Source organism: Anomaloglossus baeobatrachus, chromosome 1 (genome assembly GCF_048569485.1).
Source record: "Anomaloglossus baeobatrachus isolate aAnoBae1 chromosome 1, aAnoBae1.hap1, whole genome shotgun sequence".
Taxonomy (NCBI): domain Eukaryota; kingdom Metazoa; phylum Chordata; class Amphibia; order Anura; family Aromobatidae; genus Anomaloglossus; species Anomaloglossus baeobatrachus.
Window position 1 is genome coordinate 115,633,725 of NC_134353.1, and position 20,553 is coordinate 115,654,277.

Here is a 20,553-nt window from a genome sequence, read left to right on the forward strand (position 1 = left end):
TATATATATATATATATATATATATATATATAAAAAAGAATAAGTAACTTGCTCCTGACTCGGGGTTGCTTCCAAATGCAATTTGGCAGCCGGAGCCAGGTGTAACTGCACTGGTGGCACATAACGAAGGCCAGCCATGAATATCCAAAAAAGATGTGTTACAGGGACTCTGTAACCCGGTTTTTCTACCCCATCTGAGAAGAGCATGATAGTCATATTTCTTTAATCAAATCTCTGTTTTATCTGCTGGAAATCCAACAGTTATCTGTCACTAAGCTTTTTCTACCTCATGTGAGAGCAGCATGATGTAGGAAAAGACACCCTGATTCCAACGATGTATCACTTACTGTAGTTTACTGGGTGCAGTAGTTGTGACACAATCAGAGTTCTTAAATGTAGCATGCAGTAGAGCTCAGAAAACTAACCCTGCCCACACCAAGCTCTAAATGTACATTGTCTATTGACGATGAGCTGCTTATCAAAGTTTTGTGTGTGGTTAGATCAGGGCTTATGTTTCATGTTGTCCTGGCAGTTATTATCTCCTTGTGATAAAACATTAATTATGTGGAAATAAAAGTTTGCTGTAAACCTCCTAACATGGCTGAACAGATAAAGGATGAAATGCTGCAACAAGTTAAAGACGGCAGCAAATAATCAGGTCCCCATTATGGGTGATTTTAAATATCCAGACACTGAATCTTCTAATTGTGCTAAAAGCTGCAAGTTCTTTTCTACAATTCAAGACAATTACCTGTCTCAGTTAGGCTGCGCGCACATCAGCGGTATTCTGCCGCAATGGCAGATCCGTCAGAAATGCAGTACAATTCAATATAGTGGAATTTCGGCAAGAAAAGGTCATATGTGGCCGCGGCCGCATGTTACCGCATGTTACTTTATCATGCCGCAATTCCATTGAACTGTCTTGAACTGTACCGCATTTGTGCCGGATCCGGCTTTCCGGCAAAATAACGCTGATGTGAGAGCAGCCTAAAGCTGGTGTCACACTAAGCGACAGCGACAACGACGTCGCTGTTACGTCACCATTTTCGGTGACGTAACAGCGACCTTGTAAGTCGCTGTTATGATCGCTGCTTAGCTGTCAAACACAGCAGAAGCAGCGATCATAACGTCGCTACATGTGCAGAGAGCAGGGAGCCGCGCTTAGCGCTGGCTCCTTGCTCTCCTAGGTACAGTACACATCGGGTTAATTAACCCGATGTGTGCTGCAGCTACATGTCACAGTGCAGAGAGCAAGGAGCCGCGCACACTGCTTAGCGCTGGCTCCTTGCTCTCCTTGCTACAGTATACATCGGGTTAATTACCCGATGCATACTGCAGCCACATGTGCACAGAGCAGGAGCCGGCACTGGCAGCAAGAGCGGAGGCTGGTAACCAGCGTAAACATCGGGTAACCAGGGAAAGGTCTTCCCTTGGTTACCCGATGTTTACGCTGGTTACAGCTTACCGCAGCTGCCAGTGCCGGCTCCTGCTCGCTTCATTTCGTCGCTCTCTCGCTGTCACACACAGCGATGTGTGTGTCACAGCGGGAGAGTGACGACCAAAAAATGAAGCTGGACATTCAGCAACGACCGGCGACCTCACAGCAGGGGCCAGGTCGTTGCTGGATGTCACACACAGCGACAGCGGCGGGACGTCGCTGCAACGTCACAGAAAATGGTGACGTAGCAGCGACGTCGTTGTCGTCGTCGTTATGTGTGACACCAGCTTTAGATGAGCAAACCAGGAGTGATATCTTGTTGGATCTTGTCCTGTCAAATAGACCAGATGCAAGTTCAGATATACAGGTTTGGGAGCATTGGGAGCAACCATAATATGGTAAGGTTTAATGTAATGTTAAATAGAACATTTTAAATGGGAAATGGAAAAACCTAGAACTGGAAAGCTTATTTCAACAAATAAAGAAAGAGCTTAATCGTCTAAACTGTGACAAAGTCAGGGTAACTGGGGATACTAAACATAAATGGGGCAAGTTTAAGGATATGCTACTAGAATCCTGTGGAAAACTTATACCCTTAGGTAATAAAATGTCCTGGAATAAAAAGAAGCCACTATGGATAAATAAGCCAGTGCAAAGCATAATAAAACAAAAACAGAGGCCATTCAAAATCTTGAAGGCAGAGAATAAAGAAATTGCATTTCAGAGGTATAAAGATCCCAATAGGAAAAGTAAAAAGAAATCAAGCTAGCAAAGTTGGCTACTGAAAAAAAAATAACCAATGACATTAAAATGAATCCTAAAGCTTTTTTATAAATACATCAATGCCAAAAAGAAAAAATTGGGTGGTATCAGCCCTTTTGAAGATAATAACAGGATATTTATAGAGGACAAAGAAAAGGCTGAGATAGTAAACAGACACTTTTCATCTGTGTTCACCTATGAACTGGCTGTTTCAGGATCATTCAACAAAACAAAAATAAAAGTTCAGCACCTGATATAACTAATTTCACATTTTCACACAAAATCTCCCTGGCCAAATGGCATTTATGCACGGATATTGAGTAAATTGAGCTCAGTAATTGACAGACCATTGTATTTTATCTTCTTAAACTCTCTTGTAACAGGGTTAGTGCCTCAGGATTGGAGGATGGCCAATGTGATACCAATATTTAAGAAAGGTAAAAGGTTGGATCCAGGCAACTACTGTCTGGAAAGTCTGACATCAGTGGTTTGCAAAATTTTTGAGAGCATTTAAGAGTTGAAATGCAAAAATATATTGCAGAGAATACTATAATAACTGACAACCAGCATGAACTCATGAAAGATAAGTTGTGTCTAACCAATATGTTTTTATGAGGAGGTAAGGGCAAATCTGGATATTGGTAATGCAGCTGATTTGATGTATCTGGACTTTGCAAAGGCATTTGATACCGTACCACATAACAGCCTTATACTGAAGCTCCAGAAGCAGGGACTAGTGGAAACTAGATGCTGATGGGTAAGATATTGGCTAAAAGACAGGATACAGAGAGTCGTCATAAATAGTACATTCTACATAGGCTATAGTGAATAGTGGAAACTGCAGGGATCTATGCAGGGATCGATTCTTTTTAATCTCTTTATTAATGACCTTGTGGATGGGATAGAGAATAAAATGTCAGTGTTTGCTGATGATACCAAACTATATAGGATATTAAAAATTGATATAAAATTTTCTGGATAAGATGACTGAATGGGCAGATATTTGGCAAATGAGATGTTGATAAATGTAGAGTAATACATCTAGGATTGAGTAATCCTATAGCTTCATATACATTCAATGTTAGTATACTAGGGACTACAGAACAGGAGAAGAAGTTTGGTATTCTTCTAACAAGTAAGCTGAGCAACAACACTCAATGATTAGGTGGCAAAAACCTGATGACAGATTCCCATTAAATGGGATGTAAATGTAATATGATAGTCAAAAATGTATAACAGCATCGATAGCCTATGGAGTGCATACAAATGGTAGTTGGCCGAGTCCTTTCACTAGGCAGTTGCTCAAACAAGGAAATTGAAAGTTGCGATATAAAATCTGTATACTTGGAAAAAAAACAACTTAAAAAACAATACACCTTAGGACAAAATATGATGGGGTGTTTAGTAAGTTGTGAAAAAACTAAACGTGGTCTTCCTTAGCATAAAAAAGCCCTAGTTTATGGACACATCTCAGAGGTTCAAAACTACAGTATCTGAAATGAGAGGAAGAGTGGGAGAGTGGGAGAGGGGAAGAGTGGGAAAGAGGGAGAGTGGGAGAGTTGAGGAGTGGGAGAGTTGAGGAGTGGGAGAGTTGAGGAGTGGGAGAGTTGAGGAGTGGGAGAGTTGAGGAGTGGGAGAGTTGAGGTGTGGGAGAGTTGAGGTGTGGGAGAGTTGAGGTGTGAGAGAGTTGAGGTGTGAGAGAGTTGAGGTGTGAGAGAGTTGAGGTGTGAGAGAGTTGAGGTGTGAGAGGGCGACCGGGAGAGAGGGCGACCGGGAGAGAGGGCAAGAGGGAGCATGGGAGAGAGGGCGAGTGAGAGAGAGGGCGAATTGGAGAGAGAGAGAGAGAGAGAGATTCAACGCTGGGTACTACAGCTAGTTAGATCATGTAATCCAAATTTGTTTTTCCTTTGAATGTTATACTTTTCCCTAATGCACACTGAGACTTGATATTACATCCAATAAGTACACATGTGGCCAATAGTTGGGGATTTTATAACAATCTTATAACTAAGCAGATCAATATATCATTACTGGACAGCTGGCAAATGATATAAATATAATATATACAGTCATGGCCAACAGTGGCACCCATGAAATTGGTCCCTCGCCCCAGCGTAACAAGTTTTAAGATCTCGCCACAGGTGTTCAATGGGATGTAGATCTGGACTCATTGCTGACCACTTCAAAACTTTCAGGCACTTTATTTCCATCTATTTTTGGGTGCTTCTTGAAGAAGTTTGGGGTTATCATCCTGCTGGAAGACTCATGACCAATTGACTCAAGAAGCCACCTAGTTAGTAAATTGAATTCACAAGTGAGTAATATACTCTCAGTATAACTACAGCTGTTCTTTGAAGTCCTCAGAAGTTTTTTTGAGAACAATAAGGATCAAATGACATCATGAAAACCAAGACACACCAGACAGGTCAGGGAAGTTGTGGAGAAGAGTAAAGTAGGGTTAGATTATAAAAAAGCTCAAGCTCTGAACATCTCAAGGATCACTGATTATTCCATCATCCAAAAAATGGATTTATGGCACAATAGCAAACCTAACACAACATGACCATCCACCTAAACTGACTTTCCAAGCAAGGAGAGCACTAAATAGAGAAGCAACCAAGAGGCCCATGGTAACTCTGGAGAAGCTGGTGAAAACGCAAAGTGCGCACATAACCTAAGGACATCAGGGATCAAATTGTAGACCTCCACGAGGTTGTGATGGGCTACAGGACAATAGGCAAGCAGCTTGGTGAGAAGGAAACAACTGTTGGCACAATTATCAGAAAATGGAAGAAGCACAAGATTACTGCTAATCTTACTCTGGGTCTCCATGCAAGATCTCAATTATGGGGTAAGGATGATTCTGAGAAAGGTTAGGAATCAGCCCAGAACTACACAGGAAGACCTGAAGAGAGCTGGGACCATAGTCCCAAAGATTACCGTTAGTCACACACTATGCCATCATGGATTAAAATCTTGCAGAGCATGCAAGGTCCCCTGCTCACACCAGCACGTGTCCAGGGCCATTTGAAGTTCGCCAATGACCATCAGGATGATCCGGAGGAGGCATGGGAGAAGGTCATGTGGTCAGATGAGACCAAAAGAAAACTTTTTGGTATCAACTCCACTCACCATGTTTGGAGGAAGAAGGATGAGTACAACCCCTAGAACACCGTCCCAACCATAAAGCATGGGAGTGGAAACATCACACTTTGGGGGTGCTTTTCTGCAAAAGGGACAGGACGACTGCATCGTATTAAAGGGAGGATGAATGGGGTCATGTATCGCGGGATTTTAGCCAATAGTCTCCTTTCCTCAGTAAAAGCATTGAATATGAGTTCTGGCTGGGTCTTCCAGCATGACAATGACCCAAAATGCACAACCAGGGCAACTAAGGAGTGAGAAGAAGCATTTCAAGGTCCTTGAGTTGCCTAGCCAGTCTCCAGACCTGAACCCAATAAAAATATCTGGAGGGAGCTGAAACTCAGTGATGCCCAGCGACAGCCCTGAAACCTGAAAGATCTGGAGAAGATCTGTATGAAAGAGTGGGCCAAAATCCCTGCTGCAGTGTGTGCAAACCTGGTCAAGACCTACTGGAAACGTCTGACCTCTGTAACTGCAAACAAAGGTTTCTGTACCAAATATTAAGTTCTGTTTTTCTATTGTATCAAATGCTTATTTCATTTCAATTTGCAAATTAATAATTTAACAATCATACAATTTGATTTTCTGGATGTTTTTGTGGGGCTGCTGTTTGACACAGTTGAAGTGAACCTACGATAAAAATTACAGATCTCTCCTATCTTTGCAGGTGGGAAAACTTGCAAAATCGTCAGTGTATCAAATACTTATTTTCCCCACAGTATATGAAATCCAGTTAAAGGCGTGGTTCACTACTTAGCATTACTAGCCACATCAATATAACATTCAGAAACAAGGTTTCTTTCAAATACCTTGTGCTGCAAATAGTGCCTCTGAGCTGCGCTATTGTGGTGCGTTCATCCCCATCGCATGACCCCCGGGCTTCGTGACCTCTGAGATCCGGTGATGTCACGTCAACTTCCAGTTGACCAGACATCACTGAGGCCAACCCCAGTCTCCATGAGTGACCGACATCACCGAGGTGGGCCCTAATCTCTGTGAGTGACTGGGCTGTGGGCGGAGTTTCACCACTGGTCACAGCCCAGCATGACGTGCACTCTTTCCTTTGTTGCAGAGTGCTGCAAGCAGGAGCGATGCTGGACTGTGATGTGCGGGAAAACTCCGCTCACAGCCCAATCACTCACAGAGACTAGGTCCGGCCTCTGTGAAGTTGGGTCAATTGGAAGTTGACGTGATATGACTGGATTGCAGAGGTCATGGAGCCCGGTGGACATGCGATGGGGATGAGCGGACTCCCATAGCGCCGCTCGGAGGCACTATTGCCGACACAAGGTATTTCAGAGAAGCCTTGTTTCTGATCATTATATCGATGTGGCTAGTATAGCTAAGTAGTGAACGTTTTGATTAATATTGATGGTCACTAGAGAAATATCATCACCACCATAGTCCTGTATAGGCGCTATCATTATATACTATTGGAAATCTGTAAGGCTTCCTGAAACAGTGTCAATGTTTTAAGCACTTGCTTCGCTCATGTATTTAATAAAACATGTTGTACTGGCTACGTGTCTTTCTTGGACTTTCTGCCTGTTCTCTCTGTTTTTTCTAGCTCGGTTGTCCCTCTCACCCTGTTACTTCAGAGAACAAGCCTGGTAATGGAATGCCCTTCAAACTCACGGTCGATTGCTTCTAGTAAATGTTTCACCAGACACTAAACAACCCCTGTGTTCCACCCTCAGTGCAAACATCATACGAAGGATGAAAAATAATATTCAGGAACAGTCACACAGAGCCTTGAAGGTGGTAAAGATTCAGTCTGGGAAAAAGCCCACGATGACTTGTCCGGTGACACTAGAACGAACGCAATTAGAAAGAACATTAGAGCAAAGAGAAAGAAGCAAGTGGTCTTATTTTTATGAAAATAAGAATTTATCACGTGCATAATAAGTAGTCATGATACACTGGACTGTGCAAGGCGTGCAAAAATATAAAGAGGTTGTCTACTTTAAAAAAAAAAAAAACATTTTTGTGTACATTGTTATGTTGGAGTCAGTAGAGGAGGTGGGATCCTGTCTGGTCAGGATCCTTATCTTTTGGTCTTGGAGAGCAGTGACAGTTTCCCCAGAGTCCTGTATTACACAGACAAACCATTGATTTCGGAGAGTCCTATGCCTATTATTCCCTCTGGTGGCGCTGCAGGGAAATCAAATACATCACGTAGACAGAGCTGCAGCCAATCACTGTCTAAGTGGCTTTAAGTCATGGGACCACTGCATGCAGTCAAATAACAAAGAACAGAGATTGCAGCAGCTTTGGAAACTCAAGCTTGACCAAGGAAAGACAAGTAAAGCACAGTTTGTTTTCTTACATGTAACAGCCTAAAGGCAGAACTTTGTTGAAAGTTACAACTAGTGATGCTAAAATGGTCATTACTTGAGTTGAGCTGGTCAGATGCTCGGACGAGCTCGATGTGAGAAACGGGTATAATGGAAGTCAATGATTGACCTGTTCTGGTGTCTCAGGCAGACTTGGGTATAGTCCGGCATGGGGCAAGACACATAACAACAAGCAATTTACCAACAACAAACAAGGGGGACACTGGGAGCACATAAACAACAGAGGGCCCTGGTGCTAGGGATAGGGATGATGGGATACCTCCTGCACTCACCTGCAGCTGCACCCGGCACTCCTACCAAGCCCCTATACAGGTTCCGCACCTATTGCCAAGCAGGAACCTGAAGCCCTGAGAGCCCCATTAATAACCCTGGCTAGTGAGCTGGCATGTGAGGAGCGCTAGTCCCACCACTGCACTAATACAACATGAAGGGAAAGTAAGACAGACAGGGGAAACAACAAAAGGATAAAACCCGACTTCAAGGTTGCAGTGAGACACCAGGACTGCAGCCCACACTGTTTCCAACTACAAGGGATCCAGCATCTCCTTCCACCTCAAGGCCTAGCATCAGAATTAATCAGAATAACTGATGCCCTCTACTGGGAGCTGTGACCATATATAGGGGAAGGGAGTGGTCAACAAACGGAAGCACCTGAGGACAGGACAGCTGCTAGAAAGTAAAACTGACATTAAGGGCCGCTTTACACGCTGCGATATCGTTACCGATATTGCTAGCGTGTGTACCCGCCCCCATCGTTTGTGCGACACAGGCAAATTGTTGCCCGTGGCGCACAAATCGCGCGCACCCGTCACACTACTTACCTGCCTAGCGATGTCGCTGTGACCGGCGAACCGCCTGCTTTCTAAAGGGGCGGTTCGTTCTTCATCACAGCGACGTCACTAAAAGGCCGCCCAATCAAAGCGGAGGGGCGGAGATGAGCGGGACGTAACATTCCACCCACCTCCTTCCTTCCGCATTGCCGGCGGCCGCAGGTAAGGTGAGGTTCCTTGTTCCTGCGGTGTCAGACATAGCGATGTGTGCTGCCGCAGGAGCAACGAACTACTTTGTCCAAGCAGCAGCAATGATAATTGGGAATAGGGGGTGATGTCACCGATGAGCGATTTTGAACGTTTTTTTGATTTGCGAAATTTGGTCATACTACATCAGAGAACATTATTTTATCACCCGGGGGAGCCATTCAGACACTGCGACTAGGTTTCCCAGAGATGCCTGCACACATCATGTAGTGAAACAAGCCTGGGTGTTGTGGTCATTATTTTATAGACAAAATATCCAAACTCCCGCAATACTCAGCTGAGCTCTGCAAGTCCCCGAGCACCCCGCTGCTCGATCAAGCAACAAGTAGTGCTGAGCACTCTCACTCATCACTAGTGACAACTCCTATAATGACAAGTTTCATCACAAAATATTGTCCCTGGGTCTAAGCGATCTTGAGTCTCAACGGTCCTCACGGGAGACACTTGGAGATTAGTTTATTTTATGCAGTCACTTTTTAAATTAGTCAGCTGTAAAACCAGATTTTCAGAGTTGCGTTTTGTAGTTAATTTGTGTATAAAGACCTAGAAATCGAATTAAAAAATGGGCTGTATAGGTAGCCAACCTCTTTAACTTGGTTTGGCTAAATGTATTTTATTGAAATATTGCATCATTTTCTTTGGTTTGAACTCAAATGACCGCCAATCGATAAAACTGGTCATATCTGTCACATGGAGTTTTGCACAAACTTCTGCTTGTCTGCTTGCTCCTTTAATCACATGTTGTGGGGAGGCCTATCACATCAGCTTCCTTAATATTTATGCTGGTTGAAACCTTCCACCCATTCCAGCCATAGTTTGTTATATGTTGGTCTGTGAGGTGTGGTGTCTCAAACTTACTGGGGAAAGTTGTGCTTTTTGCTTGGCGCAATTGTGTTGTTTTGTAGCTTCCTTCTTGCTCTGATTTTCCTCCTGAATCTCTTATTGTCTTTAACTTTGTGCGTGCATGCTGTGTGACAGAGTTTTGGTTTTCCTATGTAGGCTTTTATTTGTAGGTTTCATCACACTCCTGTCCCGTCCCTCCCTGGGGGAGAGGGAATCAGATCAGAACTGGTCAGGAGCAGGGCCAGGAAGGAGACTCAGGCCTCTTCACCATCAGGAGTATCCCTAAGATTAGGGAAAACATAGGGCATCCTTGCTTGAGGGACAGTTTAAGAGCCCCAGTTCCCCGCTATCCCAGAGTCAGCTTGACAGTATTGTGATGCCGCTTGGGCAGTCTAAACAGACCCTTATATGCACATAAAAACTAAATAGATTAGGATGTTAAATCTGCTGACAGATTCCCTTTAATTCATAAATCAAAATGATTTTTTGAGTTTCAGAAAAAGATAATAATCAAATGGGGCCAAAATTAAGAGAATATGATTCACAATTCCAAAGCTGATTTCATAGAGTTTTTTCAAGGTAACATGAAGACTTGAGGGTGGGTGCAATATGATACAAAACCTAGACGTCTTTGAAAGTTTTTGCTGAAGTGCCAATCTTCACCTGACATGGTTAACTTTTCTTAATCACAATTTCAAAAATGAGAGCACGTGCACCCGTCAAAGTTATTACCTGTTTCCATAGCATCGGAATTTATTTTTGTCTGCTAGAAATATTCAAGGCCAACTATTCATCAATACCTTCGTGCATAGGAATTTTTAGAAATAGATTAGTCACTTTGACCTTTGATACCATTGTAAGGCGATAAAGAAAAGGTGTGCCTGACAGGAAAGAAAACTAAACGACTGGCTAATGAAGAAATGCCACCTTTTACTGTGCACCTAGAATGACAAGTCAGTGAAGTTCATACACCTACACAAGGACTCACCACAAATGGTTAAGAGGTGGCAGCACCTCTCCAAATTCTTCGCTAAATCTATCAAAAGTTCAGGACACACATTCCAGGATGAAATGAACAAAATCTAAAACTCAGATTACCAAAGCAGCAGCATCTAAAGGTTAAACCACTCTACTGCACTGCGAGACACATATTGGTTAATCCACTAAAGACCTAACACATTCATAGGGTGGGTGAATTGTTAATCCCTCTCTCTAGGGGGCCCGTTCATGAGTAATAAAAGGAAGCAAAGTTCAGGGGTCCAATGTGCCAAATTATAGAAATATTTCTGCATGATCGGCATACCTGTTAGCTGACGGAGGACGGGAGAGGGCTGCACTGGGATTGTGCGCTTTCTGAATGATTTTCTCAAGTCTACTTTGTTTCAGCTCAAACAGCTCAAGGGCATCAGAGGACTCCGGTGTTTACTTATTGCTGGTTGAGGAGGTGCCGTTACCACTCGACTCTACCTGACCGACCTTTGTACTGACTGTTCATCTGTGATACCTAGAACATAAAAAAAGAAAAACAATGTCGTCTGAACATTAATGGGAAACTCACAGAAAATGCGCAACATGAAACACAATTACTTTCCAATAATCCCACTATGGCCAGACTCTGCAGCCTGAATTTATTGCATACACATGATACATATGGAATGTTAGCAGCAAAATCAAGGTGGACCCCCCTCATTAGTGTTTGTGCATACTGAGGATTTTTTTCTAGGAGTTTTTGGAGAAGAAACTGAGCGGAACATTTCCAAATCTTTGTTAAAAACTAGAATTTCTGCTTAGTTTCCGTTCCAAAAGACTCTAATGTTGGTAATTTAGGCATGATAAGAGCAGGTTGATGTTGGCACCTGACTCATTGTATCTGTATAGAGTCTTCCCACCAACCAGTAGCAAACACAGGAGGAGATAGACCTAAGCTGGGGCCCAGACACAAACACAGGAGATCAATTTAAGCTAGGGCCCAATCTCTCGAAGGCCCAGACAGGAACACAGGAGGAGATTAACCTAAGCTGAGGCCCAATGTATCCAAGGTTCAGACACAAACACAAGAGGAGATCAACCTAACCTGGGGCCCAATCTCTCCAAGGCCCAGACACAAACACAGGAGGAGATCACCCTAACCTGGGGACCAATCACTCCAAGGCCAAGACACAAACACAGGAGGAGATCAACCTATGCTGGGGCCCAATCTCTCCAAGGTCCAGACACAAACACAAGAGGAGATCACCCTAACCTGGGGCCCAATCACTCCAAGGACCAGACACAAACACAGGAGGAGATCAACCTAAGCTGGGGCTAAATCTCTCCACGGCCCAGACACAAACATAAGGGGAGATCGACCTAAGATGGGGCCCAATCTCTCCAAAGCCCAGATACAAACACAGGAGGAGATCAACCTAAGTTGGGGCCCAATCTCTCCAAGGCCCAGACACAAAAACAGGAGGATATCGACCTAAGTTGAGGCCCAGTCTCTCCAAAGACCAGACACAAACACAGGAGGAGATCGACCTAAGCTGGGGCCCAATCTCTCCAAGGCCCAGACACAAACACAGGAGGGGATCAACCTAAGCTAGGGCCCAGTCTCTCCAAGGCCTATACCCAAACACAGGAGAAGATCAACCTAAGCTGGGGCCCAATCTTTGCAAGGTCCAGGCACAAACACAGGAGGAGCTCAACCTAAGCTGAGGCCCATTCTCTTCAAGGGTCAATTCCCAGACACCCATTTCTTCTAAACTGGAAAAATCTGGAGGCCACATTGTAGAGGTGTAGTTAGGTTTTCTTTCCTGAATCTAAATACCCTGGTAAGACAAAGTGGCTAAAGGTCCTATCCCAACACCATGGTCGTTCCTCCACAACTCCACACAACAACACAAGACAGTCAGAAACTATTGTAACAGTGAATGAAAATAGCACAAAATAATCAATATACAACTACTACATGTGATTACTGCTCATTTTGACCTACATTTTCCTAAAAAGATATAGACATCTTTAAGGTCTTACTGAATATAATGTATTTTGGGGTCAAAATCATTTTTTGCAATATGATTTTTATTAAAAAAAAAAAAATGGAACATTTGGTTTCTACACCCTCTGTGTATCGCACAGGACATAGCTGTATATATAATGAGTTAACACATGAATCGATTAGTGAGCTCATCTGGTGGCAGAGTTTGTAACCTTATTTCTTCACTCCTAAATGATTGTCTGATTAAAGGACATCTCTGTCATTGTGCGGGAGGTGGAGGGATATGCTGTAACCATCACTTGCAGGGTCGGGCTGAGCCAGGGGTTAGATGCAAATGCCCCCCTGGCTGTTGCCCAGCAGCTGTGTAGGACTGTCTGGTTCTTTTTCTGCGCTCTGCGTGATGGCCGTCACTTTAGCACAGTGCACTTTGCGGCTGTCTGCTAGCAATGATGCAGTTGGGCTGGCACACAAGCAAATCTACAAACGCAGTCACAACTAGCCAGACACAGCTGTACAGTCCACTGTGTGAGGCCATGTTTGTTAAAATGACAGCCATCCCTCAGAACCGGGGTGGGATGAGCAAGTCGTATTGCTGGATTCCACATGTTAAAAATACCTCTGTGTCTGTATGTTTGTCTGTGTAAATATGACACATATATCTATGTGTGTCAATACTTATGGTTGGGTATATATTTTGTTCAAGTATGTATTTGCATGTATGTGTTTGTGCGTATCTGCATATTGTGTGTGCGCATGTCTGTGCACCGTGTTCATTCAGATCTGCATGTGTGTGCATGTTTTCATATGAGTGAATGTCTGTGTGTGTGTGTGTGTGTGTGTGTGTGTGTGTGTGTGTGTGTGTGTGGCGCCCTGGACTAGCCAGGTTGTCACAGGCACAACACTCACACACCCCCACCCCCGGACAGTTACATTAGTCAGTTCCAAAACACTTGTTGCCTCCCTCCAGGGTCTGATGTTCACACCAGGTGGGGCGGAGCCAGGCAGTTGGCCCCGCCCACCGAGGAGTTCACAGACCTGGAGGCGGGAAAAGGAGCAGATGAGTTTAGGAGGTGAAAGTGGAGAAAACTGCAAGTGTCTTGGTGTGTGGCCCAGGCACTGACAGCAAGGTTGGCAGACGGTGGTGGCCGTCTGCAGGAGTGGTGGATCAATGCGGAACCGTAGGACCGGGGTCGGGCGGTGGCCCGCCGGTACCGAACCGGGGAGCGAAGTGAAGCTAGCACACACAGGCAGGGCCTTCGGACCCCGATCAGGCTTGGAGCCGCCGACAAAGGTCAAATCCGATAGTGACCGGAACCCCAGGGGTTTCCTAACAACCAAAGACCCGTTAGAAGGCAACCGTCCGCACCGTGAGGATATACAGCTACCGCCACTGGCTAGAGATCCAAGGGCCAGCACCTGTGGGCAAAACGGGCTCCTCCGGCATCCATACACCGGGGAGCGGGCTACCGTTGGGAAGCCATCGGAGTCAACACAGTACACATAGGTGCAGGGAAAGACAGCCACCATCACCTGTCCGGGGAGAGACACTGCAGCCGGCTGCGGGACCCGTCCATCAAGCCGTTTGGTTTACTGGAGACTTTGTGGCTTTCTGTCTGAGTGAGTACAACAGTGCCATTCGGCACCGCGCCGCGCTGTCCCTGCAACCCTGCACCTCACCAACCCTGCCTCCCCGTTACACCACCGGGCACCGGGACCACCAACCCCTACCCAAGGGGGGAAACAACATCCCAGCTGCTCCCTACCATCGCTCCCGGGATCCCCGTCACCAGCAGCGGTGGTGCCAATCTTCACAACCCGTGGGTGGCGTCACGGACTAAATCCCCAAACAAACCACCCCATTTTCACTCACGAGCGAGGAGCGCCGCTCGAGTCCCCAGATCCGGCCCACCGCTCGAGCCACCGAGCAGCAGCGCCGGACCCGAGCATTAGCGAGCGCAGCGCCCCGCCGCCCGTGACAAGTGCATGCTGTGTACCATTTGTGAACAGGTCTGCATACTGTATGTTTGCATGTTTCATGTGTGTACATGTCTGTGTACCGTATATGCATATCTGCCTACTGTATGTGTGAATGTTTGAGTGTGTGAGTGTGTGAGTGTGTTTGTGTACTGTATGTGTGAATACGTGCGTGTGTGCATGTTTGCATACTGTGCTGTATGTGTGCATTGTGCGTATGGTATGTGTGCATGTCTGCATACTGTATGTGTGTGTGACGCCCTGGGCAAGCCAGTGGACACAGGTCACAACACCACCACACCCTACACCCCAGTTAGGAACACCAAGGCTAACCAAAATCCTTGTTGCCTTCCTCCAGGGGCTGATGTTCACACCAGGGGTGGGCCAGGCGGTTGGCTCCGCCCACCGAGGAGTTCACAGCCCTGGAGGCGGGAAGAACCAGGCAGTTGAAGTCTAGCTGAGGGTTAGAAGAGAGAACAGCTAGGGTAGTGAAGGAGTAAACAGTGAAGTGGTAGTGGAGCTTAGAGAAAAGCTGAAGTAAAGTGGCAAGAAACAGTAGTAAAGCCTGAAGTTAGTCCGGGTGTGTGCCCCGGACTGTGACAGCAAGGTCAGCAGATGGCGGTGAAAGTCTGCAGGGGGACTGCTCGGAGGTTGCTGGAAGGACCACGGACGGGTAGTGGCCCGGCGGTCTGGAGCAGTATACGAAGAACAGTCAGCACCAGGGCAGGGGCCTTTCGGATCCCGGCAAGGCTAGGAGTCGCCATAATTTGCCAAATTCGTCAGTGAAGGGGACGTCTGTCTCCTAACAACCAAGTCCCGATTGAAGGCAACAGTCCAACCGTAACGGAGAGACACCGCCACCGCCAGGGCACCAGTTTCTCAGGGCCAGCGCCTGCGGGCAAAGTAGGGCTCCTCCGGCCCATATCCAAGCCGGGGAGCGGGTTACCGGTGGGAACCCATCGCAACCATCATCACTTTAGGTGCAGGAAAAAGGGACCGTCACCGTCACCTACTGGGGAAAGCAAGTGCAGCCGTCCGTGGGAACCGTCTTTCCAGCCGTGTGTTTTACCGAGAACTGTGTCATCGTCTCAGGCTGAGTGAGTACCACAGTGCCGCCAGGCACAGCGCTGCCCCCGCGTCCCTGCGCCCACCAAGCCCTGCATCACCCACCTCATCACTGGGCCCCGGGATCACCAATTCCTACCCACAGAGGGCCAACACAACAACTGGCTGCTCCATACCATCCTTCCCGGGATCCCCATACAGAGCAGCGGTGGTGTCAACAAATCACCACAACCGTGGGTGGCGTCACGGACAATAAACAATCCCCACACCCAAACAACCCCTTTCACTCACGGGCGAGGAGCACCGCTCGAGTCCCCGGGATCCAGCCCATCGCTCGAGCCACCGAGCAGCGGCAGCAGGCCGCAGTGCCAGCCGGACCCGAGCAGTGGGAGAGTGCGGCGTCCCCTCCTCCGCCCGCGACAACTTGGCGTCACGAACAGGATCTTACCGCTCTGCCGTTGGGTAGAGGTGCACCTTGTGACCGCCGGAGGTATCCGGTCAGAAAATTTCAGAAGTCGCCATCTTTAGCGCGAAAAGTTCCCGCTCGAGCGTCTTCTCGAGTAGCAGAGGCGCGAAGGCCAAAACCCCGCCCCAATAGAGGAGGGGCCGGAGAGAAGCTAAGGGAGACGCAATGGCGGTTAGACGTATGTAGCGCGCGGCTGTACGAGCCAGGACGCTGGGACCCTGTGATTTGCCGAGCCTTGCAAAGAAATGTCTGTTCTGCCCAGCTACGCGGAGGCTACTGAGCCGGTGCCCGGGACAGCGGGATGGCTGAGGGCCCGAACGGCAGGGATCTGCCGACACTACCGGGGCCAGATCTGCAGGCTGATGGAGCAGTGGACCGCGGAGGTGGAGAATATAGCTGCGGTTGCACGAGTATATGGAATGGAGGCCATGATGGAGGAGCTGGTGAGTGACCCACGCCCCTGTGTCCCCGAGGGACCGGCCGCTGTGGCTGAGGGACCCGGTCTGCCCCTGGCTCCCACGCCACCTCCGTCCTCCTTACCCGTGCACCGTACTGCGCCTGGCCCGTCATGCGTACCCCCCTCCGTGACTGTGACCAAGAGAATAGCCAGCCTAGAGGCTACGGCAGCTGGTAGCCACCCGTCTGATGCAGAGGCCGACGATAGTGATTCCGGGCCTGACACCGAGCCCGTGTCGGAAGAGGATGGGTCCGCCTCAGTCGAAGAGTAGGAGTAAGGGCAGCGGAGCACCGTTGTCCAGTCCCCGTTGGGACCACCACTGAGTTGTGTTTGTTTGAAAAATGAAAATGATAATCAAAAATGGAACCGAAGCTTTACCTGATTCACCGTGATTGTGAGAAAACCGGCCGTTGCCGGCACCGTTGTCCCCGTGGGGACCGTTTGAAAGTTTGCATGGAGAACTTTCCATGGACAAGCCCGTGAACTTGCTGGGCAACCACAAACGTTAGTGGCATGTAAATAAGTTGTTCTACCGTTACCGTTTCCGCAGTTGCCGCCTCCGGAGAGGCAGGTTGGAGGGAGGGCCCTCAGCAGAGCAGGCTGGGGCCCAGCCACCACAGGAACCCTCTGGAGGGGAAGGACAGATCCCGCTCGGGTGACTTGGTGCAGGACTTAGGTAAAGGGGTGCTGCCTGGGTTTTAGGGGCAGCATCAGGGCCAGGTTGCTTGGGTGGGAGAGAGCGGAGACCGTAACCGTAAACCGTTTGCAACGTTCAAGTACTGAACCTCCCGATGTGGGATGATGTTATAAATTGTTATGTTACCGTTTTACCCTTTTTATATATTTTTCAGAAAATAAAACCAGTGTTGGACGGGCAGCCCGCGGACGGTCTGCATTTTGCTAAGGGGGAATGTGACGCCCTGGGCAAGCCAGGGGTCACAGGTCACAACACCACCACACCCTACACCCCAGTTAGGAACACCAAGGCTAACCAAAATCCTTGTTGCCTTCCTCCAGGGGCTGATGTTCACACCAGGGGGTGGGCCAGGCGGTTGGCTCCGCCCACCGAGGAGTTCACAGCCCTGGAGGCGGGAAGAACCAGGCAGTTGAAGTCTAGCTGAGGGCTAGAAGAGAGAACAGCTAGGGTAGTGAAGGAGTAAACAGTGAAGTGGTAGTGGAGCTTAGAGAAAAGCTGAAGTAAAGTGGCAAGAAACAGTAGTAAAGCCTGAAGTTAGTCCGGGTGTGTGCCCCGGACTGTGACAGCAAGGTCAGCAGACGGCGGTGAAAGTCTGCAGGGGGACTGCTCGGAGGTTGCTGGAAGGACCGCGGACGGGTAGTGGCCCGGCGGTCTGGAGCAGTATACGAAGAACAGTCAGCACCAGGGCAGGGGCCTTTCGGATCCCGGCAAGGCTAGGAGTCACCATAATTTGCCAAATTCGTCAGTGAAGGGGACGTCTGTCTCCTAACAACCAAGTCCCGATTGAAGGCAACAGTCCAACTGTAACGGAGAGACACCGCCACCGCCAGGGCACCAGTTTCTCAGGGCCAGCGCCTGCGGGCAAAGTAGGGCTCCTCCGGCCCATATCCAAGCCGGGGAGCGGGTTACCGGTGGGAACCCATCGCAACCATCATCACTTTAGGTGCAGGAAAAAGGGACCGTCACCTACTGGGGAAAGCAAGTGCAGCCGTCCGTGGGAACCGTCTTTCCAGCTGTGTGTTTTACCGAGAACTGTGTCATCGTCTCAGGCTGAGTGAGTACCACAGTGCCGCCAGGCACAGCGCTGCCCCCGCGTCCCTGCGCCCACCAAGCCCTGCATCACCCACCTCATCACTGGGCCCCGGGATCACCAACCCCTACCCACGGAGGGGCAACACAACAACTGGCTGCTCCATACCATCCTTCCCGGGATCCCCATACAGAGCAGCGGTGGTGTCAACAAATCACCACAACCGTGGGTGGCGTAACGAACAATAAACAATCCCCACACCCAAACAACCCCTTTCACTCACGGGCGAGGAGTGCCGCTCGAGTCCCCGGGATCCGGCCCATCGCTCGAGCCACCGAGCAGCGGCAGCAGGCCGCAGTGCCAGCCGGACCCGAGCAGTGGGAGAGCGCGGCGTCCTCTCCTCCGCCCGCGACATGTGCATGTCGATGTACTGTATGTGCACATATCTGCATATGTGTGAGGATGTCTGTGTATTGTACGTGTGCATGTCTGTGTCTTGTACATGTAGTAAGCTCAGTTATGTTCCCATATCTATGTAATAAGCTCAGTTCTGTTACTGTATTTATGTACTAGGCTCAGTTATGTTCCTGTATCTATACAGTAAGCTCGGTTCTGCTCCTGAATCAATGTAGTAAGCTCGGTTCTGCTCTTGTATCTCTGTCCCAGGGCATGTTATTTTGAAACCCTTTTACCTTGGCTGCTTTAATATAGCAGCCAGAGATAAGCAGGCTAAAGGTGGGTTGCTGCAACTCGAAGGCCATAACTTTCTGGTTGCCCGCAAGACAAAATTTGTGGGCCAGCCCCTAATCACTTGCACACATAATGGTGAATTCTGTACTGTCTTCTGCTTTAATATGCTTGATACTCATAGTATAATTCTCCCTGGGGTGATAATGAGGTGATCGCTACAAAACAGAAGTGTCAGTCTTCTCCTTGGCCCAGTGGTCAGCAATATGAGAAAAAAAGCAAGATTTTAGTATTTATTTTTTTATATATTGGAAATAACATGGCAAATGTGGTTTTCTTCGATAAAAAGAGCAGCCACAGGCTGGCGATAGATGCTTTTTAAATACAACATCGTACTATATAAATACTAATCTGCATAGTGTTAAGATTAGTCCTTAATTGGCATCCCATTGATATGTTTTATGAAAAGCAGAAAACATGTCCATGTCCCTACAGATGACATTAGAGGGCAGAATGTCACTCAGATAACTGATCGCGTTTGCTGATCATGCTATTGTCTGTAGTTGTTTATTTAATATTAGGAAATATTTCATGGTAATATTTCATTGTCACATTGTGTGCTGCTGTGAAAAACTCATGGATATGACTCAGCTAAGGCCAGTTGGATTTCTGGTAAAAATAGCTCCTAGATAGTATGTGTGCTGATTCTTCACTTTTTTTTTCCTGGCTTTTATCAGGATAGGGTCGTGTGCCTTCCTTTTGTTGATTACATATTGTGAAGACTGACGAACAACAAGTTTTGATGTTTCTATAAGTAGTTAGAGCCCCTAAAGATGAAGTAATGTAACCTATCGCTCTCTGGTTCCTACACTGTAATATCAGTACCCATTGTACTCTACAATCATGTCTGATCGTGTTCCTTGTCCACGGTTTGCTGTATTCTGGAGAGACCACCTCAGCACATGGTCTACACGGTGACCGGAGCTCCCCTGTAGCTGCGCTGTCGGTCTGTATTGATGGCAGTGTACTTGCAGGTAAGCTCATTTCCCGGAGATCTGGGCCAGGGAACCTGGAGCGAGGTGAGTATGCGTTGGCGCACAAAACATAATGAAGGCAATCTGGCCATGGGCTCCCCTGGAACTATGGGACTTGTTCGGTAGCCCAGATTGCAGTCACTCATTATAATACACCTATGCTGCTCTGAGCCTCACAGATCAGACACATTGATCCATATTTAAAACTCTCGTGTATGTATGGATCAATTAAATTATTAGTCTGTGTGCTGCCAGAGAACAAAGGCGGGCAGCACTAGACCGTCTTACACATATGTTTGAATGTAGCATTAGTTTGTGACTTTGACTCTATGTGCAGGCTACAGGTAATGGGAAAATTGTTTTGCAAAGATCTATTGGTATAATGTACAGATCCCTATGAGCCCTATTGTCACGTGTATAAGGACAGGCTCAGGATCAGAGTTCTCTATTACTATCTGAGTTCATGCACATTTAAACGCTTTTTATCCTTTGTGCATTTTAGGGTTAATCCTTCCCTGGTGCAGCAGTAGACTTACTTAGCTGTCTAAAGTTGAGCACTTCCGGGCTGTATTTAATCCCTCTGCTTCT

The 20,553-nt window shown here is 47.3% G+C and overlaps 1 protein-coding gene across 3 annotated transcripts in view; it reads right to left on the minus strand.

The window, feature by feature from the left end:
• RBM47 (RNA binding motif protein 47) overlaps positions 1–20,553 on the minus strand; it is a 213,742-nt gene that overhangs the window by 94,513 nt on the left and 98,676 nt on the right. For all 3 annotated transcript variants that reach the window (XM_075333902.1, XM_075333897.1, XM_075333882.1), the window contains exon 3: positions 10,882–11,082. The gene's annotated coding sequence lies outside the window, so the exon portion shown is untranslated. The remainder of the gene's footprint in view (positions 1–10,881; positions 11,083–20,553) is intronic.